The 25,048-nt window shown below is 38.9% G+C and overlaps 1 protein-coding gene across 2 annotated transcripts in view; it reads left to right on the top strand.

Annotated features, from left to right (window-relative positions):
* The first annotated feature begins 545 nt into the window (after positions 1-545).
* CD226 (CD226 molecule) overlaps positions 546-25,048 on the top strand; it is a 55,021-nt gene continuing 30,518 nt past the window's right edge. Inside the window, exons 1-2 of one of the 2 annotated variants that reach the window (XM_067537489.1) lie at positions 547-1,004; positions 21,605-21,794. The gene's annotated coding sequence lies outside the window, so the exon portion shown is untranslated. Of the gene's footprint in view, positions 1,005-21,604; positions 21,795-25,048 lie in introns of both variants that reach the window. The other variant, XM_067537490.1, reaches the window with a different exon arrangement.

The following is a 25,048-nucleotide window of genomic DNA, read 5'->3' as shown; positions in this document are numbered from 1 at the left end:
AGTGAAAGGAATGCATGTCTTCACTTGCCTTGTTATGCTATGCAGAGCACATCAGCCATTGTTAAAAATCTTCAGAAATATGGCTTTGAGCAAGCAAGTAGACGGGCTAATTGCAGCCCCTCACAAAACCAGCATCTAAATTGTTACCCAAGACCACATTTATTTCAGAAGAGAGACGGAAGTAGCATGGTAACATAAGCTGGCTTTTTTTGCAATTCTGTGGTTGCAGTTTTGCTGAAAGCAATCTATTTTGCAGGTGCACAACAGCCATGCCACCAGGCGAAGGTTTACTACAGACCTTAACTATCCTTGCCATAGATGAATGCTCTGAAATTACAAAGTAGCAGGTGCCCTTATCCCGTACAAACACAAATTAGAGGGCAGAATAGAAACTTGTGAAATAGTATTGATTCTGGTGATGTGGCATCTACAAGCAAACAGGAGCATTATCTCATCAGATTTGAAACTTGTGGCTCATTTGCCAGCTTGAGTACAAACTTTTAAAACACCAAGAGCCTGGTTTTGAACACTGTGTGTAGTCCCATTGCAAGACAGAAGCCTACCTATGCTAGGGATTGATAAATTGACATTTTTGTGCACTATTATTGGATTTAATTCAATTAATAGTGGCTAGGTTGGGAGGCAGTTAGGCATAGAGGACACTCACGTTAATTTTTTTAATAAAAAAAACCATGTATATGCATAGTATGGTAGAGCTAGTTGGGAAGTGATTTTTTTTCCCCTGCAAAACATAACAATTTTTAAATTTTTGCTCCAGGAAAACCCTAAAATTATTGTCAAGACTGCTGCAAAAGGTTTGAGTTGACTAGCTCTTTATAATTTTTATATAGTTAACTTCCAAAGCTGAAAAATACTATAAATCTGGGGAGTTCTTCCTGAGTGGTCATCCTAAGCATAGGCTCAGAGCAAAGACCTGATCGGCTTGTAGTTGCCGTGGTGACAGGGAATACTTCCTGTTGTGAAGACTGAAGAAAAAGTCACAGGTAAGACAGAATTTCCCTTATTTGGTCTGGTGGACAGGTGGTCGTGAAGCATCTTTAAAGATGGTCAGACTCTGGTTTCACTTCATCTCCACTGCAAATTCAATCCGTGGCTGGATCTCCTCAGCTGTGAATGCTTTGTCCCTAGCTCTCACGTGCTTCATCCTAGACTTTGTCAACTATATTCTCAGAAGGGTGCAACTGTCTGCTATTTAAATTCAGTCTTTAATGTAACTGGATCTTGGTTGATTAATTGTTTTGAAGATTAAGACTAAGGTCTTAAATTGGCATCTGTAGCTGACGAGGAGTTAGTAGAGACTTGAGGCTTTGAGAGCCTGTGGTGCTCCTAGCAACCTAACCCATGGAGGAGACAGGCAGCTGAAGACCACGTATGGTCTTCATGTTCAGTTTCAGAGACAGTGAATGATGGAGGAAGGATTTAGCAAATCTCCCTATTTCCTTAACCAAAAATATGAAATATTTGTTACTTTGCTTTCTTTGTTCATAAAGCCAATACTCCTCCTTAAAGACACAGATGACTTTTAGATTGTAAACTGTCTGGGGCATAGAATGTCACTTACTGCATGTTTATACAATTCCTAGCACAATGAGACCATGAGATTGGCCTCTCGGCTCTACCTCAATGTAAACGTATAATAGACGTCCAACTTCTGACAATGGATCTCAAGCACCACTATTCGATCTCATTGGAGAAATGTCTGATGATGAGGAAACTCATTTTGCTACCCTCAGTACATAGCCCAAAGCTCCATTAAGAAGTCTCTGCCAATGCACATTTTATTATGTATGGATCCAAAGGGCACAATATGGGTAATTAGTGATCTATTTACAGAATTCATATTATCCAATGAGAGACATCCAGGATGCCTACTATCTCTGGCATTGTGCCCTCACAATGGGGCCCATTGCATAAATGCTGTTGGGAGAAAGGATATTGAAAAAGTGATGCTACAATATATAGATTTTAAAACAGTTCTTTTTGCAGGTTACTCCTGATGTATTCCAGCATCAGATATCATTCTTATGGCATGTTTTCCATTTGTAAAGTAATTGGAATTCTCCCTGTTTTAAAATGACACATCCAAACCCAAAATTCTCTTTTCCATATGGAAAATGCCCAAGGACAAGAGTTAACAGTTGTTCTTCCAATGGGTAAAATCCCGTGTTTTATACCTTTTGCGCGTAAGTGCCACTGCCTAGAATCTCTTTACAGATTAAACCATTGTAAATATATTAACGTTTCACAGGACTTCAGATGTTTCAAGCATTCAATTCTGAGGATATGTTTCCTATTCAACATTCTTTCTAATTCTATTCCTGAAGTTTTCAGAAGCACATTTAATTTCCTGTGGGGCAAGGGAAAAAAGGCAGAGAAGATCTTGTCTTGATCCCAGGGAGAAGTGAAGGATGGCTCTTTCAGACACTAAAATACACTATATTGCTACTCAAGTTAGAACCGTTACTTCCTGATGATAAATACTCTTTCAATATTGCTGATTAGAGGTGGTCAAGAAACTGTTTTTCCCATGAAAAAGTTTTGATGAAAATGAATGTTTTATTTTCATCTGAAAATACTTGGGTATTTTTTTAAAAAAACAAAATCCCCAAACATTCAAAGAAAAGTTTCAAAAAAATGAAGTTATCAGTTTCCAATGCCAAAATTACCTTTTCTGGTTTATGCTTTTTCAAAAGAAAAACTCCACAGGTTTCAACAAAAACAGACACATGCCATGAGAACATCCATGTCAACTAAAAACCTATTTTCTGTTGAAAATAATTCATCTGGAAAACTTTTGACCAGCTCTGCTACTAGGTAGAAATGGGAAATAACTTCTGCTTCCCTCTCTGGCAAGGAAATATGCTGCATTCTTACCTTGCTCTCAACTGGTGCACTACAGAATTCAAGCTTTTTATTTCAATTATGTTACAGATCTGGTCGAAAGATGTTTTTTTAAAAAGTGCTCAAAATAAAGGGGGTGGGTGCAGGAAAACAACTTTCAGCTCAGTCTTATGCTAAATAACCCAGGCTGCTTGTTTGCATTGAGTTAATATTCATGCTCTATTGAGTTCTTTAGCTGATTTGGAATCTCTTTTCCAATTTTAAAAAATTCCATAATCCTCTGAAATTTTCATTTCTGGGTCTATTCTTTTTACCGGAATGGTATTTCTGATGTTAATTTCAGTAAAGGATAAGAGGTAAGTTGAGAACAACCTGTAAGAGTTTTATTTATGTGACAAAAAATGTTATAGTCTTACTGATGTAAGCAAACCCACTCAGGCCCTTAGTAATTGTGTATAGATTGACCCTTTGGAAAATTTTCAGTCCTTCATCCTCTTTTGTTTTTGGGGAAAAAATAGGTCAAACACATGGTGACAAAGCTAAAGTTTTTTTAATATGTTGCACAAAAATATGTATCTATTGGTGAAGATGGAAAGCAAATGTTAGCGTGTTCTATAACGACAATATGTTCCTGTGATTTTATTCTTCCATTAGTTCACTTTAGATAGTTACATGCCAAAATGCCAAATTAACAGCTTCTATTAACCAGATAGATAACTTTAATACGTACAATGAGTTTCAGGGCAGTAGCCGTGTTAGTCTGTTTTTACCAAAATAGCGAGAGTCCTGTGGTACCTTAAAGACTAACACATTTATTTGGGCAAAGCTTTTGTGGGCAGAAACCCACTTCATCGGATGCATGATTCATGCAATATGTATCAAATCTGAAGATCTACTTTGAGTTGCTCCTACTGCTACTTCTGATACTGGCAGTCAGAAATCCATTTATAGACCTGATCGCTTCCTTCAAAGACATACTACCCTTCTTTGTATAGAAGGCAGTTGGCCAGATTTCATGGCTTTCCTAACTTCCCCTCTTACTTAATATAAAAGAGCCTAAGTCTTCTGCTTAGTTGGCCTAACATTCTACTAAAATGGCTGACAGACCAATATGAAAAAATCTATTGGCTGTCTCAGGTAAAAACGTGTGTGTAACTTAACCCTGTAACACATAGCATTTTCCACATAGAGAATTTTAAGTACTGGGGAGAGTTTCTAAGGAACAGCCCTTATCCCACAAAGCCTTCAATGATAAACACCAAACAAAATGGTTTCCTTTGTTACCAGCAAACCCAGGAAATGTATTTAATTATAATATTTTTTCTCTGCTTAAGGTAGGACCTATAATTTCAGCAGGCTGCCCCAGAATTAGTAGGGAAGATGTCTGCAGTCTGTGCACGCTCACTCTCTAAAATTAGGTGTGGCCCTTGGGCTACTGACAGATTGCCAGTGCAACCCTCATCAGGACAAGATTTGGGCTCTCTTGGGCTACCATCTTTGTACTAACTAGCAATGGAAGTTTTGAGGTTGCTGTTTCTATTCTGAAAATATTTCACTCCACATTCTTGTATTTTGTTTGCATCTATTTTCTTCCTTACATAGTCTTAAAATATCCATCTAAATAAATAAGGTAGTCTTAATTTAATAAGTGATTTTTTTTTAGCAGTTAACATAACATTAAATCTAGAGTAGTTCTTCCACTTGGCAGTATGTAAAATCAAGACAAAGTATGCTATAAAATATGTCCTTGAACAAATAGTCCATTTGAATCACTGCAAACCACCATCAAGATTTCTGTGCAAGTGTAATAAATAGCTCCATGGATAAATTGGCGCCAGATAAAGCATGGAAAATATTTGGTCTTCAGTTGTGATAAGTATCAAGGTTTCTTGCTCTGGATGTTGTTTTAGAAAGGGAGGTTGCAAATGCTCTCAGCTTTTTGAAAATAACAGTATAGTCTGCAACTTCTAGAGTAAAACTCCAAAAATGTAAGAAATAACGAAAGGTCTGTGTGTGTCACCCATGTTACTGCAAAACCACAGATCAGCAGTTAACCTGTCAGCTTCTTGAAAACCCTCAGTAGCAATAGCCCCTGCTAGCTTCTCATTTGCAATAAAATGATGTGAGTGCTGCTCATATCTGGGGGTGGGAGGGATATTTTACAATTAAAGGTAACTTTAAAAATATGGGGACGATACTCATTCTATTCAACAAAACAGCAAATAACACAGGAGAATCTTGGTCTGTGTGACTGAATGTAGATATATCAACAAGTATTGCAGGTCAGTTTTGTATTTACAGTTGATACTTATAAGTATGCTCAAAGGCCCCAGCCAGATCAAGAACCTGTTGTGCTGATCAACTGCTGTCCTTAAGAATTTTCAGTCTTAGGCCCCAAACTTGTGATCAGATTCACCCAGTCTGAATTGTGGGATCCTAGTGCAGGGTCAAGGTCCATGAAGACAAGTGATGTATAAGAATAGCCATACTGGTCAGACCAGTGGTCTATCTAGTCTATGCTGTCTTCTGACAGGGTCTGGTGCCAGATGCTTTAGAGGAAATGAACAGAACAGGACAACCATCGAATGATCTGTCCTCTGTCATCCAGTCTCAGCAGTCAGAGGTTTACACTCACCCAGGGAATGGGGTTGCATCCCTGGCCACCTTGGCGAATAGCCATTGATGGACCTATTCTGCATGAACTTCTTTAGTTCTTTTTTTGAACCCAGTAATACATTTGGCCTTCACAACATCCCTTGGCAATAAGTTCCGCAGAATGACTGTGTGTTGTATGAAGAAGTACTTCCTTATGTTTGCTTTAAACCTGTTGCCTATTAATTTCATTGGGTGACTCCTGGTTCATCTGTTATGTCAATAGATCCCTAACATTTTTTCTCCAACCATTCACGATTTGACAGACCTCTGTCATATCACTCTTTCGCCTTCCCCCCCATCTCTTTTTTATAAGCTGAACAGTCCCAGTCTTTTTAATTGCACCTCATATGGAAGTTGTTCCATAACCCTAATCATTTTTGTTGCCCTTCTCTGTACTTATTTCTGATTCTAATATATCCTTTTTGAGATGGGGTGACCATAACTGCATGCAGAATTCAGAGTGTGATTGGCCATGGATTTATATAGTGGCATTATGGTATTTTCTTTCCTATTATCTCTCCCGTTCCTAATTGTTCCTAACGTTCTGTTAGCTTTTTTGACTGCTGCTACACAATGAGCAGATCTTTTCAGTGAACTATCCACCAAGACTCCAAGTTCTCTGAGTGGTAACAGCTAATTTAGACCTCATCTATTTGTATGTATACTTGGGATTTTTTTTCCAATGTGCATTTTGTTTAATTTAATTTGCCATTTTGTTGCCAAATCACCTAGTTTTGTGAGATACCATTGTACCTCTTTGCAGTCAGCTTTGGACTTAATATCCTGAGTAAATTTGTATCATCTGGAGACTTTGCCACCTCACTGTTCATCCTTTTTTCCAGATCATTTTTGAATATATTGAACAGCACTGGTCCCAGTACAGTCCCTTGGGGGACCTTGGTATTTACCTCTCCCCACTGTATGAAGGATGGAGGGAGGGGAATGAAGTCAAATACTAAAGATGGTAAAACAAAATCCATAAACAATTGACAGAAAAGGCCTTTTCAACCAATGGAAAATTTTGAGAACTTTGTTTTTTGTCAAACTTTTGGGATTTTATTAAAAAACAAAATCTTCTTGGCCTTCAACAAAAATGAAAACATTTTGTTTATAAAAGTGTTTTGCATAAAGAAAAAAATAATTTCCTGACCAGCTCTCTCAAATATATATCTGTACTTTGTATTGTTAAAAAGAACTAATATGTGTGTCCCCTGTGCCCAACGCCCAACCTAACCACTATTGACTGGCTTGACTGAAATAATAATTTGTGCACAAGAAGTATTAATCCTGTAATACTTAGATTGCTATCCTGCAATGGGACCGTTCACATGTGTTGCTGATCTAAAGACCAGGGCCTCGGAGCTTTAAAAGTTTGTGCGCAGGCTGAAAAATGATCTGGAAGTGTGAGGGATTGATGACAGAATGCTCCTGCTTGCTTGTGGATACAGCATCAATAGAATCAATGTGACTCTGAAGTTTCCACCCTGCTTTTTAATCTGTAGTTTGCATAAATTCATAGTATCTGCTACTGTGTAACATCAGAGCATAAAGTCTGTGGCAAGGATAGTAAAGGTCTGTAGCAAATGTTTGTAGGCCCTGTGGTATGGCTGTTGTGCACCTGCAAAAGATATTGTTTTCAGCAAAACGGCAGCCACAGAATTGCAGAATAGTGCCCTGTCTATGGTATTATACCACAAATCTTTCAAGGGTCTGGCTCAGTTATAACAGAAATTATTGTTTTAAATTAGTTAAATGCTCCATAAAAACTTGGAAGATTTGAAATAAACTTACTTTAGGGCCTTTGTAATTTCATTTCTTAATATGCCAAGAAAACGTGTGTTTGCTTATATCGTACCACTTTAAAAAAACCTATATAATGACACAAAACTATACAGTATTCACATTCATTCCCCCCTTCCCCACCGAAATGACAAATCCTGCTGCTTCTCAGAAAATGTCTCACACAACTGGTGGGTTACTGTGGTCTGGTGTTATAAATCAGGCAACCTGCAAACTTCTCTGCAAAAGCCGAATTAATATGCAAGGACAAGTGGAGTTGCTCAGTATTAAGTCATTGGAGCATGGAAGGACTAGCCAGGAGTCCTTTCAGGACCAATGTTCTAGGATTTTAGTTAGTTAGTTTAGTGTGTTTGTGTATGTGTGAGTATGACAGTTACTGGGTCCAAAAGAACAATAATTTCAAGCAAGTGTTGCTTGTAAAAGGACATAGTCAACTTAAAAATCACACTTTTGTCTGAAGTCTATTATTACACATGACACCTATGTTTATTATAGAGGGAAAAGTTTTCTTTTTTCTGTTTATTTTGTCCATTTGATAGTCAATTTCATTGTTTCCCTTGTATAGTCAGTTTCTCCAGTTATTCATGGGGTCTTTCATGCAGCAACATGACAAAAAAAAATGTTTTTGTTGTGCCACAAAAACTGGCAGAGAGGCTCAGCTGTGAGTATAGTTTGAGAAATTACTCTGAACTAATTTTTTGGAAATCTGACTGTTTCTAATGGTAGAAATCCTGTAAATTGTGTGAACGAAAAATAAGCGACTGTGGATTTTTTATCCATTAGTATTCTATATTGTTCCTAGTTTGTATGCAATTGACATAGTTTTACATTGTGGTTTTTATCATTGCAATTAGTACACTGAGCACTATGCATCCATAACAAATAAAACAGCAACTGTTTCAGAGACCAATTCAAAGTCCATTGAAATAAATGGAAAGACCTCCATTGAAATCAATGGGCATTGGACCAGACCCTAACAGAATACATCACCACTGTACAGATGGTATTATTAATTAAGTGTAGGACGTACATAGGGAATTAAGGGGAAAATGTAATTACTCAGAACAGAGACCCCAGGAACACAGTTTTGTGCCCCTAATCCTATTCTAGTTCAGCAATGACTCAAAGAGAAGAATGTCACATACTGTACTGCCAAAATACACCTTACAGTTCCTTGGATTTTCCTTCCCTGTCTCCAGATAAATACTGATCATGCCAGTCCTGACTTAAATGCTAAGATCTGAGATCACAGCCTAAAGTGGAAATAGTAGGGCTGACAAAGAAGTTTGTGCACCTGTCTGAGGGTTTGAAATAGGGCTGCAGCCATCAGGAACTGAAGGTGGGTGGAAGGAGAGAAAGACTTAACAGAATAACGTTCATACAATGTGATTGTTGAGATTATCATGTTTACTTGTGGTAAATGTCTGAGATGCAAGTTCATACTAACAGTACTAGAAGGAACTTGGAAAGGAAATTATTTAAGGTGTTATAGTTTGGGTGAATTGTTTTGTTTGTATCGTTGATTTCCTTATCTTTATTTGTGTGTTTGCCCATGACCTGCTGTATTCCGTTGCTACATTCTGGAAAGTTTTTAGTTGAACCCATCACTAGGAATAATAATTGCATGGCACATGACAGTGATGTCATCCTGAGGACAGAGGTCTGACTGCTGGTTTAAACTAGCATTAAACAGTTCCCTGAAATGACCTATGCTCATTACGACTGGCATGACTGAGACAAAGCCCCCTTCTGAGTTAGGCATGAATGATTTCTTTGTGACAGATTAATTTACTGTAACTTGTCTACAGCTTCCCACACTTTACGGAAGTGCATTTAAAAGAAAAATTTTAGACCTGGTCTACATGCACATTTCATACCATTATACCAATTTCAGCAATAACAATTTTTTACCAGTATAAATTATACTGGAGCAAGCCCTAGTATAGACACTTTTATACTAATATAAAGGTGCCTTATATGAGCATAGCTTACTCCCCTTCCCATATGGGAATGAGCCGTAACTGATGGAAGCATCTTCATACCAATATACTTGCAACAATACTAATAGATTGTACTGCTTTAATTACATTGACATAAAGTGGTACAACTTTTGTGTGTAGATAACCCCTTAGTTTTTTCCACTGAGAATAAAAGGAATAGAAGTATGTCTTGTTAGGCTGTTTTGGTTTGGTTTTTTTCTGCTGCTTAAATGTCCTCTTTCCACCATCCTGCACAGTTACAGTAATGGCTTGTTGCTGGGTTTAGCCAGCACTTTGCTATCTTTTCTTCTGATTTCTAGAGAAATAACAATCTGATTTAGAGCGACAGATAATCAATTTGACCGAGTTGAGTGAAATGTTACATAGGCTAGAATGTTTAGTAGAGCTACACTCAGGTTCTAGCAATGATTTACTTTGTGTAGAGTTTACCCATCTGTAAAATTGGGCTAACTACCTGCCTCACAGTGGCATTATGAAGCTTAATTTGTTGGCTATGTGCTTTGAAATCCTCAGATAAAACATCTGATGTACATGCAGATTATTGCTGCTGCTCTATTGTGTAGTCAACGAATTTTACTGCTACTACATTTGGAAAAAGCTCAGTAGTTCATGAGTCAAAAAAGAAAATGTGTACTTGGGAGACTTTGGAGATACATTAGTTAACACAAGAAAATACTAATAGTAACACTATTTGATCAGTGTAAAAGGAATTTAATTAGGGATGATTTAGACACATCAATACATCAAACTTAACTTTTTTCAAACACAGTAGAAGGGACTGATGAAACCTGAAAAGTCAATGTTTCTCTCCTCAAAATTAGTTACTTTTCACATTGCTAAAATCATGCCCAAAAGATCCCCTTGTTCCATTTTAAACTGCTTGGGAGACTGACTGGCTTATACAAAGAATAGGTAATATGTGTCATGATATCTGTATCTGTGTTCACCTAAGTTACTGTTCACCAATTTGGTAAATTAATTCAATTCGCACATACTGCGAATCATTTTTAAATTGCTCCAGAAGCAGCAAAACTTCTAATTCAATGACAATTGGCCATGTGTGTTTCAGACATATATGAAAAGGCAATTGATGCAGTGGTTGGGAAAAAGTCTATAGCGCCTCACCCATATCTTATCAGTCACCATCTTATCAGTCACCATCAACCACCATGTGTAACATAAAAAGAGCCAACACAAAGGCCTCAGTAATGCTAGGAAACGGGAAGAAAAATTGTTATAACAATACCACTGTAGTTGCAGTGTATGTTGTTTTGTGTTTAGAGAAATATGCACATAATAAAACCTAAATGCTTGGCATCTAATTCTCTTGTTGCAAAATAAATTGAAATGGATGCAACCAGCAACACTAAGGGGTTAAAGAATAAATAGACTTCTGACTACAGCTAGCCCAATTCAGGTATTAACTTTGCACAAGCTAAGAAAAGTTGAGCCAAGCTAGAGTTTGGATGGTTTCAAAGAAAACCTCACTAGCTGCAGGAAGTAGGAGGGATGATTGGCTAAATGGATGATCTTCCCTTGTTTTTAGAATGAAACCAAAGGCCCAGCATTGTACTAGGGTTACTGTGCTGTTGGAGGTGTCATCTTTGGAATGAGACACCGAACCAAAATCCTGACCACTACTGGTCATTAAAGATACCATGACAGTTTGTTTGTAAGAGTTAAGAATGTTAGCTCATTTGGGCAATCAAGAGCAGCGGTTCTCAACTAGGAGTCTGTGGTCCCCTGGAGAGGGGGCTGTGAACTGGTTTCAGGGGGCTGTGAGGCCTCACAATGGGAGCCTGGCTCCTCCATGGGGCTGAAACCGGGAGCAGAGCCTCAGTGCTCTGCCCCCACATATCTAAAACCCCACCTCACCAGCCTGGAGCCCTGTGGCTGTAGCCCACCTGGTGGTTGAAGTCTGGAGCCCTGAGGCCTCTCCCCACCCTGAGACCTCCCCCACACACCTGGTGACTGAAGCCAGGAGCCCCAAGGTACTCCACCCCACATTAGGCCCTGGAGTTTTTATAGCATGCTGGGGTGGGGTGTAGGACTCTGAAAGAAAAAGTTTGAGAACCCTCATTCAAGAGGACTATTCACATGGGCAAAGTTACACCTGTGTATCAGTATTTCTAAGAACAGACCCTTTGTCATTTCACCTCGTTGGCTGTGTAGATCTTTTCACACAGGACAAATTAATAATGTCCAAAAATAGGAAAACATGATTGTAAAAGCAGAAATAATGACTTGGGGCTAGGTAGTAGGTCGGATACCTGAAACTTTTACCTCACTTTATAAAATTGACAATATATTTCAAAATTCCTGGTGTCCTTTTAAGGTAAAATAACTTTTTGATTATTGGCTCCAGTGTTCTGAAAATTTGCTTTGTGCTGAATCTTGGTACATGATTTTTGTCTCAGACAGAATTAAGGCAAATTTTGAAAATAAAAGGAGTAGTGAGGCTTTCTGGATGTATATCCGTACTAACAACTTAAATAGAAGAGTATTTGAAAAGCCATTCTTGAGCTTGTACAATATTTGACAGGCATTTACTTCCTCATGTGGACCATCTGTATTGTTTTTAAAAAGCTCTAAGAGGGCAAGCTTTTTGAGGAATATTTTAATGTAGTAAATAGGCCTATGAACTCACAATAATTGAATTTTTAAAAGTATGTCTTAATAGGCTGACTTGCAGTGCTTCTATAATGGCTGCTGTAATTAAGTCTGCAGACTATTAAGGGAGAACATCAGTGAATAGAAAATAGTTGCAGAATGAATGCTAGATAAATGCCAAGACAAAGCCATGGCATTTCTTTTCAAATCAGGAGATGTTAATCCAGTGATGGGGACTGATTCATCGCTGCTTTATTATATACGCCATTGATTTCTTTGGAGTCACACTAGCATGAAAAAGGAGGAAGATGATGGTGAATAAGGCATGAGTTTTTGGTACAATTACTTTTCTATTAAATCAAATGATGGCTGCAGATTCCTTCATTCTTTCTCTGAGTCAGTTTGTTTACAGCTGCCCATGGTACCATTCTTGAAAAGTTCCACTATTGTGATGCTTTGGCTTTGAGAGACCAGACTTCTGTACAAATGGCATCTTGTTCTGCCAGCTTTATTCTTTCTTTGGGAGGGGCTTGTGGAATCCTCTCTCCAGGACTCAAATGGACGCTTCCTGCATGGCAAGCTGGCTGTGAATGGAAGTGGAACCTGCTGCCAAGCACTGAAATTCCAGTTCTGTTTCAAACAGCAGTAAGTCAAAGCCTGCTATGGAACTTTGAGTGCATGGTATCAGGGTCCATACAGTGATTTAGTGCCTGGCAGGTTAGTGTGTTGTATGCGCCAGCTTGCTGTGCACTACGTCTTTGTATAGACAAGACTAGAGTAAGCTGGATGAGAATCTTTGCACAGGAAAGTAGAGGAGGAAATAGATCCCCCTTTTCAGGCTACAGTCTAATGTTTTTGGCTGTTCTATGGCCACTTAGGGATGACTGGAGAGGATCCATATAGCACTTTGGGAAGGTGCTTTTAGATACCATTGTGCTGGGTGTGGTGTAAGTAGGCAGCCCGCCAGAGACTCTACTAGTGGAAACAGGGACTGCTGCACTGGGGTGAGGAGGTAAAATGGACCCACCTGGAGCCATTCCTCCTCCAGCTACTTCCTTGGACTCAGGCAATGCTCCCCTCCCCTCACCATGTGGCCTGGGGGGAGAACTGCAGAGAACAGACAGACTCCAGCCATTAGGAGTAGCCAAAGCAGGGACCTTTGGACCACTGGACATGCCAGGCAAAACTGTTGAAATTTCTGACTTTCTCTTGCTTGTGCTGATTGCTCCCTCCCGCCTCAGCCTCCCCACTCCCCAAGTCTCTTCACTTCAAGCTTCATTTCACACCTGCCCTCTTTCCCTCCCCTTGTCCCCCTTTCAGCCCCTTCCCTTTTCTCTCTGTTTAGCTGATCCCCTCCCAACTAAACCCACCAAAGTAAATAAATAATCATGAAACTAACATGACATTTGCTGCCATCACATGGTTCATTCTGTTTGTGTGTTACACTCCCTCTCTCACCCTGTCTGTCTGTCTGTCTCTATTTAGAGACAATAGTGTCTCATGGTTTCCTCGTACTCCCCTGTCTGTCTCCATCTATTGTCTCTTGTCTTAGATTGTGAACTCTTTGGGGCAGAGACTGTCTTTTTCATCTGTGTGTGTACAATGCCGAGCACTACGGGGTGCTGGCCATGACTGGGTGCCTCTGTAATACAAATAAATAAGAACATGAATAAAATCCTTTGGATTTCCTCTACACTCCAGTTTATGGTCACACACAAACCCTTAGCGCAGCTAAGGGTGTGCCTGTACTGTGCAGAGCGGGTAGCTGCCTTCTAAAGGGGTGTCCGAATCATTCCTCACACTTTCTGTTCCAGGGCTATGCCACACCTACAGAGGTGGTGCAGGATTTTGTTGGGTTATTTTAGCTGGGTAGTTCATTTATGTTGGGTTTTTGCTGTGGTTTTGAAATGTATTCCTATTGGTGCATTTTAATTATTTGACATCACTTAGAGATCTGGCTGGGCGCCTTTTATAAAATTTGCAATTAAAAGAGTTCAAAAGGCGATTTATCTAAATACCCAGCTGTGATAGGGCCGTTTCCCACACTAGCTGTGAAAGGGTTAACTGGATCCAGAGAGCAATTAGTGCACCCACTTGCATTTGGACGGTGAGCCAGTCCCAGTTTAGTATTAACCCCAGCTGAGTGGAGCCTAAAGGAAGGACTTTAGGACAGTAGAAAAGGAGGGAGGAGGCCTGGGGAGAGAGTAGGCCTTGGGATTGTCTCCTGATAGGGGTGCTCTGGCAAAGGGCCAGGGGGCAGGAATGAACACACTGACCATCTGGGGAGAGGCAGATAGGTGCTGGAGCTCCAGGAAGAAAGTTCAGGGAGGCGTCGCTCTGCATAAGAGCAGGAAAAAAAACTCTGCAGGGTGAAAAGCCTGTAGAGGAGTGAGACCAAGAAGGGGCAAACCAAGGTAGGAACTAGTCCAGAGAGGCAGCAAGGAGCCTTAGGGAGCAGATCTTCGCTGCTCATTACAGAATCTCTGGACTGAATCCCAAAGCAGAGGAGTAGTCTTTGTTTCCCTACTGGTGACTGAGGAAGATGGCAGGAAAGCCCAGGGCTGTAAGGACTATTGAACCCAGAGTCAGACTGAAGACCTGGCATGAAATCATTGAATTATTATTCAGGGGCATGATAAGTGACCTGGCCCATGGGCCAAATCAGGAGAAAGAAGCAGGTTGCCACAGGTCTGTAGCGGCTACTGGCAGGAAATACCGGAGGAAGAGAGCCTGCTATATCATGCTCAGCTAGGTAGACGGTGCATTAGACATTGAGTCACTCTTCTACACCAGCCTTTTGAGCCAAGCCAGGTATCTGAAAATCTAAACACAGTTTTGTTTCTGCTTTACACGTTACTACCATGGTACACTGGAGTTAGTTCAGTAAGCCATTTTTGGATATGCATCAGACAGAATAGCTACTTTACTCAAAGATCATAGGAAGAATATATGAACTAAAAGAAAATTCTGTTATCAGGTTTTTAAATTGTCCCATATTCTTCTGCTTTTGCAACCTCTCAGCAGTTGGGGTACATAAAGAACTTGAAACAACAGTTTCCAAAAGACATCCTTTTCCTCCACACATCCTAGACGAGGGCATTCTGGTGTAGATGGTAGATAAGTCAGAGTTAGCATCAATGAGAAACATGTTAAGGCTGCTGAACCTTATGACCTCTCGCTGTGTGATGCTATGGCCTGACTCTGCTTGAAGCACTTTTAAAAAGCTATTGAGGGCTTAGGTCACACACATTAATTTGAAATATATGTAAGAAATACACTCCCTTGGAGATATGTCTAAATTGATAGAATCCTAATTCAGTCTGGCCTCATCCTTAATTTGTCCTAAGCAAAAAGGTATCCAACTTGAACAGCCCGTGCAGGAAGGATGTACATTCAGGCTACAGTTAAGAACATGAGAGAGCAATGACACAGTAAGCCTATGCCAACGATAGAGAAGCAGATGACACTCATTTGTTAAAGGTGACTTTAAATACTTCTTTAATGGCCATGCATTATTATGGAGAAATGACTGCTAAAGAACATACAGTAGAATCAGGAAAAAAAAAAGTGTGGGGAGAAGGAAACAGAGGAAAAAATGGCCATGTGTAAAAAGCTTTGTCTTGGGAGGAGAGAGGCTTTTAGTACTAATTCTGATACAGATTTTCTATGGGACCTTCAAATCTTTCTACATCATTTTTTCCTTTAGTAAAATGAAGATAACACCTTGCTCACAAGGTATGGTAAGCATTATCGTTCATAAAAAAATAACAAAAATAAGAACTGAATGGGGGAAAGAAGCTAAATTAAGAACACCTATATAAAACCAGCTGTTGAAACGACATCAATAAGTGAAACTGTGGCAGACTCAAATGTTACATAACAGCTGTCTTGGTGAGGTCATTTTTTGCTATAAATGTTCTTCAAATACTTCCTCCACTGTAAAATGCCAGTTATTCTCAGGTAGATCTACATAGGTGTCCACCATAGATATAATAGGCCTTACAACAGTCACCCACATCACACAATTACTTCCTGTTCTAAATGTAGAGGAAAACTACACTATTTCAGATATCCCTATATGGCAAATGCTAACTTTGTAATGGTGACCATTGTCTGATTAAAATGGACTTAGATGAACCATGGCTAGTGAAATCCTATACCCGAGTCTCTAAGTTATCACTTAAAATATTTAGTCTCTTTAAATATTTAATTTTCTGAGTCTTTTTCTGATTATCTTCTTATGATTAATTATTTCTCTGAGTTCCTTCAATTTGTCTTTGGGAAATACGATAAAGGAGAGGCCAAGACAATTTCCATTTTTACTTTAAGCTAATGCAAGGTTACCCTCAATTTCTTTTCACAGCGCCTATTCTTCCCATTTCATAACCCTAAATAAAAACAAGCTCTGCCCAAATTTCACGGTTAATTGCATCATGGGCATAATTTTTCTTGCTATGAAACTGGCATACAAAAATCACTGGGATAATGGCTTTTAAAAAACCAAAATGAACAGCCTTCATTCTATAGCAAAGTAGTCAGTAATGCTAGCTCTGTATGACTGCTTTGTTCAATATAGTTTTAATGCTTTCTGCAGTGGTGCTTCTACCACATCCATGGCTGAGATTATTCCACAGACTGCTAAATCTCACTGTTAGGAAATTCATCCTGCTAAATTTTCCCTTTGTTCAGCCACAAGCAATTAATCATAGTTAGTCCATTTTAGAAAACCCATAAAATGAGCTTCCTGCATCTCAACATTTCAGTGACATCTGTGCACACATTGCTTTGTATCCTTCTGTCACCAACAATCTGTAATTTCCTGACACATTTGAGTACCCAAGTGATACTGGGAATCAGCATTTGCAGTTAATGTTGCCTAGCACCAGAAATGTAAAAATAAAATGTGTTATCTGTCTTTCTAAGAGTTATCACTAATGGCCTTTTCTCGAGCATGAGCATATGGTTTAAGAAAATCTCGCCACACTCAGCTGATTTGACACGACTTTATTAAACTGATTTTTGTTCCCCATGGTTTGTTGAAATGCTAAAGAACTCCTGTGCAATGGATCATTAAGTTGTCAGTATTGTAACTACAGTGTATTAATTCCATCAGTTGCTCTGAACTGCGTTTATAGAAAGCCATGGATACATAATACCCTTGCCAATAGTGAATGTTCATGTTTTTTGATGTAAGGGAAACTGTACAGTGTGTTTTCATTTTAAATTATATTATTTTTATAGTGTTGACTCTCAAATAAATTATTTTGATTAAATGTATAGGACTAACTTGAAGATGTAAAGTGCTCTCTAGATTTCATTCTCCCTCCTTCCCTGGTTATAGGCAAGGTCAAATTGGATTCCATTTCTTCCTCTTTGAGTCATCCTTCCCACTATTCCGCTAAAATATTATTGTATTTAATGCATAACTTTCTACCCTCTCTCTTTAGAGTAATATATGGCATTAACATATCCTTTCCTTCGAGGTTAATGAATACACACTAAAGATTTTTATCCATTATGCTAGTGAGTCAGGCATGCTTGCTAGATTAATCCAATATTTTTAGGCTTTATTGATTCAGTTGGATTAGATGTGGGAAAGGAAAAAAGCAAATTAAATTATTGTGTCTTTAGCCTTCTGCAGCAGTGAGACATCCTGCTTAAAAAAAAAATGTAGAATGGTAGACCATACGAGAAGCAATTTCCCTGGTGGGGAGGTTATTTACAGCAGGAAACCTATCATTCATAAGGAAATAGATGCATTTATTTGTTCTTAATTGACCCACTGTTTCTACTTCACTGAGCCTACCTTACTTGGAAAGTTCAGGTAAACCCAGGGAAAATGAAAAATGATTTTTTTTCCCTCGCTTTTTTATTTAAGACAACACAATTAAAACATTTATTTGTAGTGAATATTACTGTCCCTTTTCACACCGTGGTTAGTCATATTTCAGGACCTTAGAGATGTTCCAGCTGGAAGTAGAAATTGACAGAGTCTGATATTTTCTTTGATACAATTTTATTTATTTACAAGGAATGTACAAAGTCCTGCCTCTCCAAATGCAGGAGAAACCAAGAACAAAAAAAAAATCAGAGGTTTTTTTGCATACAGTCCCCAAGCTTCTTTAGCCAGCTGGCCCAGAAGCACTCTATCTCCCTTTTTACAAGGTCACACTGTGCTCACAGACTACAGCATGGGTTTCTTGGTTTTTTTTGCTTCAGTCCTTATCTGTTCTTGGTTTCTGTGTGTTCTTTCACCTTCCCTGCCCCACTTCCCTGATCGCAATACCCAGTGGAACTCCCCTGCCCACTTGGTGCTAGTTTCTGGTCTGGCTGTCTTAAGCCTTGTTTTAGGTGTGACCCCCTTAGGTTTTAGAGACAGTTATCTTAAATGAATGGCATGCAATCACAGAAGTGTAGAACTGGATGGGACCTCAGTAGGTTATCTAAGCCAGTCCCCTGCACTCAAGGCAGGACTATGTAATAACTACCATTCCTGACATGTCTATCTGACCTTTTCTTAAAAACTCCAGGGATAGAGATTCCACAAACTCCCTAGGCAATATGTTCCAGTGCTTAATTACTCTGACAGTTAGGAATATTTCTTAACATCCAACTTTAACCTCCCTTGCTTCTTGTCCTATCTGCAGACGTTAACAAGAACAATTTTCTCCCGCCTCCTTGTAACAACTTTTTATGTACTTGAAAACTGTTATCAGGCCCCCCCTCAGTCTTCTCTTCTCGAGGCTAAACAAATCCAATTATTTCTATCTTTCTTCATACGTCATGTTTTCTAGATCTTTAATCATTTTTGTTGCTCTCCTCTGGACTTTCTCCAGTTTGTCCACATCTTTCCTGAAATGTGGCACCCAGAACTAGACACAATACTCCAGCTGTGAGGCCTTATCAGCATGGAGTAGAGCAAAAGAATTACTTCTCCTGTCTTGCTTACAGTACTCCTGCTAATACATCCCAGAATAATGTTTTTTTGGCAAGTGTTATGCTGTTGACTCTGATTTAGTTTGTGATCGATTATAACACCTAGATCCCTTTCTGCAGCAGTCTTTCCTGGGCAGTCATTTCCCATTTGGTATGTGTGCAATTGGATTGTTCCTTTCTAAGTGCAGTACTTTGCATTTCTCCTTCCTTATTGAATTTCATCCTATTTACTTCAGTCTGTTTCTCCAGTTTGTCCACATCATTTTGAAGTTTTAATCCTAAACTCCAAAGCACTTGCAATCTCTCCCAGCTTGGCATCATCCACAAACTTTATAAGTTTGTGTTCACACAGTAGTTTCAATGAAGTTTTATCTCAACACAGAACAAGGTTTCACCCATCTCAGATCAATATTCTAGGGCCAATTCTGTTTTTGTTGAGTCCTATGTACAAATAAGCCCGAAAGCTAAAGATCTTAACATGTGGATCTGACTGTCTATAAACAGCCGTACAATTCTTCGCACTTACATAGCAAATGCCAAAACAGGGGCTTATTACAGACATTTATGTGACATGCTTCAAAATAACTCTGTGCATTAGGTGTTCTGTATTTTGCAGGCTGGGAAACAGATGCACATGGAGATAAAGTGACTTGCCCAAGATCACACAGGAAGTGAGTCAGAGCCAAAAATATAACCCAGGTCATATGACTTTCCAATGTGTGCATTCACTGCAAGACCCTACTTCCTCCTCTTAAAAAAAACAAATTACCAAGTACATTTAATGTTGGAGGTATGGTCGTGGGGTAAAAGCTTTAAAATAATATATCCATAACTCTGGCTACTTTGGGGAAAATTTCATAATTTTTTTGCACCAGCAAAGAGAAAACTCTAGAAAATGCTGAGTAACCGATGCAGCTTATTAACAGAAACGTATTTCTTTTTAGCCTGTTATATTAGAATGAAAGTACAGGACAGGTTTGTTTATTGTGCAGTTCAAAAAAACCCACTGCTTTATTTTTCCATGCATAATGTGCCCGTTGAAAACCTCTGAGAACACTTATTATTAAAACACCACCACAGGTTGGGCAACTGATGTTAGATAATACAACAAAAAACTCCATTTCCAAATCCTTTCTCCTCCTTCATGCTCCTAAAGAAAAAAAAAAGCTTGAGATTTATGTGCATACTTAACTTAAAGCATGTGAATACTCCCACTGACTCTAAAGTAAGCAAGTACATAAATCAATGCAGGATTGAGGACCTAAATTAATGGGGTTTTTTAAAATGAACACTTCAATGTTTACAAACTTAGACTCTGAATAAACATGAGAAGCAAATTCCAGAGATGATGGCCCAGTACTGAGAATGACCAGTATCCAGGTTTGTTTACTTAAGCTTAATTCATAGCATTAATGTAGTTCACATAGGGCTAGATTCTGATATCTATATTGAATTTTGGGTAGCACTTTTCCTGTGAATGCTTGCACCATAGTCAGTGGGACTATTTCATGGAGTAAGGTATTGGAATCTGGCCACAAATGAAGTGTCATTTTATCAGCAAGTGTTGAAAGAGTGGTTCTACATATTTCAGACATATTTTTTCCACACCCTTGTCACATGCCCCCTGCTAAGGATGAGAGTTTGTGTGTACACATTTTACTAATTCGTATCTCCAGTTCACTCAGAAATTATTTAGCTTGATGCAGGAGTTACTTGGGTGAAATTCTGTGGCCTGTGCAATGCAGGAAGGCAGACACACTCTAGATGATGATGATCCTTTCTGGGTTTAAAATGTGTGAATCTATAATATTATGAAGAGAATGAGGGACAGAATAGAACTCTGAAGCATTGCACACTGGACAGCCCTTGCGTTACCTGAGCAACCCAAAGCTACTCTTTGGATTGTCTTAGAAAAGAGTGAAACCAACCAAGCACATGTGGTCAATCTCTGCAAAGGTCTGAAGACCTGTCAGCAATACCTTGAGATAAGTGATATCAAAGGCAGCTAGAAGAATCAGCATGGATCCATCAGCCTTTTGCATGGAGAGATCAGCAACCAACAAGACTAGTGCAAGTCTAATGCCTTGTCCAGGAAAAATAAGACTGAGAGGTGTCAAGAAAATATGAAGATTCTACCTATTATCAGAATTGCTTCACTATAATCTGCAGAGGTTGAATATTTTCTCTAGTCATCTTTTCCCCCTGACTGAGAAGTGCACCTCTTTCAGATAACTTATGGCTGACTCTCCAACTCCCAGTTGCTCTTCTTGACCCCCATGTCAGCTTATTTCCAGGTGTTTCTCTGCAGAGGCAGGGTCCCAGCATGGGAAGGCAGAAGGGAAGTCAGACATTAGAGACTGGGGAGAAGGAGGCTGCCCACCTGTACTTGACAACCAGCTATCAATGGTAGTGGCTTTAACTACCTAGTTTGCAAAAAAGCTCTAATGAGTGAGGGCTGGGTGGATGTCTTGGGGATACAGGGAGACAGAGATAGGCACTAGAATCATGGAGATGAAAAAAAGAGAGAGAGTCCTTGCTTCATTTAAACATATTCCTATTTGATTTTGCCAAAACTATTTTTATTTTATGAGTAAAATTTGGAGCATGAACTATCTGCCAGAAACCATATCAACCTTCAGGTTATGGGGGATATCTTGCTTTGATTTTTGTGTAATTCTCATCACTGAGTTTGATCTATGTGCATTTACTTAATGCAGAAAATATCTGCTATTTTCCTTTAGGACAAATCTATCCTTTTATATGTTATCTGACATTTGAGGTCTTCTGTTCCCAGAGAACAAATATCTAACACTTACAAAAGTCCAGTCTTCCAAAGGTGTGGAAACTGTTTCCCCCCCCTGTGATAAAGATAAAATTTATATATGAAGAATCTATATCCTTCTAATGAGCGGAAAAACAGCATACACTAAGGTAAGATATAGTTTCCTGATTCAGGTCCTCATTATTTCACTTTAATTTTATTTTTTAGTGTCTATACTATAATAAGACTCTGTATAACCCAGCAACTGCAATATATACCTTGCAAATCAACATTTTGTAAGTGTTATGCAATATGTTTCAAAACAGAATAATTTTTAACACATGTAAATAGAAAACTCCTAGTGATATTATTTAAAAATATCCTTTCTATAGAATTTGTAAGCCAGTTTATCCATTCTACAGAAATTGACAACATTTTCTATTAAAGTCTCCAAGTTTTAGAGCACATCTTTGTTTTCCTGAGGGGTGAGAAACTGGAAGGATTTCTCTAGGAGAGCATAAAGATTGAAATAAGTTTTTAGCAGCTGGGTTGTAATATATACTAAATATTAGGTGAAGTGAGGCTCCTGAAGCTATCTGTTTAATTGTATTTCTAAAATGCGCTGTAAAGTGCCTAGAGCAAAGGATGGAAGTTCCTTTTTCATGGAACGAGTGTATAAATTGAAGGTAAATAATTTCTATTGCAACCTATTAGTCCTAGCCTCACTATTGTCTGTAAAATTCTCTTAATGGTTGATGTGAAACCACCTGTTTACAATTGATTTTTGAGACTAGTTAAATTAATCTGCTCATTTTAGTTTTCAATAGTTCGTGTTACGAAAATGCAATATTTGTGAGTGAGCAAAATCCCTCTAAGTAAAGGATATGGTTCTTGAGCTTTTTGCCATCATTCTCCCCTTTGATAAAAGCAAATGAGCTCCATCCTCACCTTCCCTTGTGTCAGTGACATTATTAATATAGACCAACTGTTAATGGAATATTACAATAGAAAAGTATTCTTTTTACAATAGTGACACTTTTTCCATGAGGGTCTGTCTTTGTCGGCTTTTGAGGTGTTGTTCAATACCACTATAACAGAAAGTCTACATCTTCTAGGCATTTGCCATCTACCCATGCTATACCAGTATTTGTGTTGCTAATACTTCATTATCCAATCTTCGGCAATGCCAAACAGCAGAGATAGAGTGTAGCCCTGTTTTTCACAAGTGTCCATGTTGAATCACTCTGTTTTTGTTAACTCTTATAGCATACTCCGCCGCTCTGAGCATAACTTTGATGATGTTTGTGACTAGCTAGAATTCCATAAGACTAAAACACATTCCACAATATATGCCTATGCAGGCTGTCAAACACATTTTGAAAATCAATTAAATTGATAAGGGGGCCTGACATCCTAGACATTATTCTGTGATTGTCCTTAGTGAAAATATCTGATCTACACAGGCTCTCTTGGGCCTGAATCCAACTTGTTCTTCTCTAAGCTTAGCATGCACTGCTTCTTTCATCTTGTGTAGTACACACTACAGAAGACTCTCCCTACAAAAAGTATTAGTGGGACTTCTTTGCAGTTGTTACAGTCAGTAAGATCACCCTTTTGGGTTTTCTGACAATTTTTCCATGTTTCCACTGGTCAGGAGGGGTCTCTTTTTTCCCAGAATTCACTAACCTCTGCTGGTTTAATAGGGTGGTAGTGTTGTCAAGTACTTTTAGCATTTTTGCTGTGATTTGATCATCTTCTGATACTTTGTTGCTTTTTAGCTTCTTGACTGCACACTGTATGTTTAATATCTCTATTGAACCAATGTTGATATCAAGTTGACCAGGCTTGCGTGTTTCATTTAACTCTGGTGCCGAGGTAGGGCTGAGTGTTGAAATCATCTTAGACTGCCCATCTGTTGTTCTTCATTTTCCTATCTTTACTTTTTATTGGCTCATTTTCTGTTTTGAAGTTTCCACACAGGGTGTTAGTCCCTTAGTAAATGACAATGATTTCCCATCATAGCTTTTCACTGCTTTGTCTGCTTTCTTGTACTCCTCCTTTGCTTTTTGTGATATTTCATTGGTCTTAGCATTCAGGAGTTTTCCTTTTGGTGCTTTTCTTTCTTCAATAAGACACCATGTCTCTTGGTTTATCCAGTTGTCACTCATATTTATGTTGATATCCAACTTCATCTGCTTCATCTTGAATCATGTTGTCTCTGAGCATTGACTGGACCACAAAAAAAAAAAAAAAAAAAAAAAAAAAAGGGTCAATGTCTCACCCTCTTCCGCTTCTGGCAGTGCCTCAGATCAGCGAAGAGATCTGAGAAACCACCAACTAGCTGCTCATATCCAACCCTTCCTTCTAATCTAGTGTAGATCTTTGGGGCATATATTCTGGGTGCCAACACGCAGAACTTTCACGTGAAGCAGTCAAGTGGAACCAACCAGTGTGAGGAAACAAGGTCACTCAAGAGAAACCTTAAGAACCTTCAGAAGGGAGGGCCGAAAAGTCAATTTAAGAACATAACAGTCACACTGGTTCAGACCAATGGTCCATCTAGCCCAGTATAAGGGTTAATCTTGTCTGCTGATAGTGGCCAATGGTAGGTGCTTGAGAAGGAATGCACAGAAAAGGTAATTGTCAAGTGTTCCATCCCCTGTCATCCACTCCCAACTTCTAAAAGTCAGAGGCAAGGGACACTCAGGGCATGAGGTTGCATCCCTGACCATCTTGGATAATAGCCATTGATGGACCAATCTAATTCTTTTTTGAACCCTGTTATAGTTTTGACATTCACAGCATCCCCTGGCAATGAGTTCCAGAGGTTGACTGACTTGTGTGTGAAGAAATACTTCGTTTGTTTTAAACCTGACTACTAGCATAGTGCATAGGCAATTAAAGAATTTCTTCTCTTCGTGTTTGTTGGTGTTTTGATTAATTTTGTTCTTATTGATTTTGTTTTATGTGGTTTCTCATTTATTCTCCCTTTTCACCCTCCTCTTTTGTTCTTGTTTAATGCCTCCAGATTAGTCTAGCCAGCCTGTTCCCTAGAAGATTGTTCCCCTTTATTGACATGGAGGTCGTCCAAACTGTGCCGCCCCTTCTCCCCATGGAAGGTGGACCAATGTTCCATAAAACTAAAGCCTTATATCTTACACTACTTACCTAGCCAGTGTTTAATTCCAGAATCTTTTGCTTTCTGTCTTCCTTCACTCTCAAGATAGGAAAGATCTCCAGAAAGATCATCTGGACATTCTTCTTCTTCAGCACCCTTTTGAATTCCCTGAAGTTGTCTATAATCTGTGAAGCAATGTCATTAGTGCCTATATACACCATCATCAGTGGATTCTTGCCCACCAACTTCAGAAGCCTATCCAGTCTTGCAGTCAAATCTCATGCCTTAGCTCCAGGAAGACAACAC

Source organism: Emydura macquarii, unplaced genomic scaffold (genome assembly GCF_026122565.2).
Source record: "Emydura macquarii macquarii isolate MOO-44397 ecotype Brisbane River unplaced genomic scaffold, CSIRO-AGI_Emac_v2 contig_431, whole genome shotgun sequence".
Lineage (NCBI taxonomy): Eukaryota > Metazoa > Chordata > Testudines > Chelidae > Emydura > Emydura macquarii.
The sequence above is the reverse complement of the archived record's forward strand: the minus strand, read 5'-3'. Positions and strand labels throughout refer to the sequence as shown.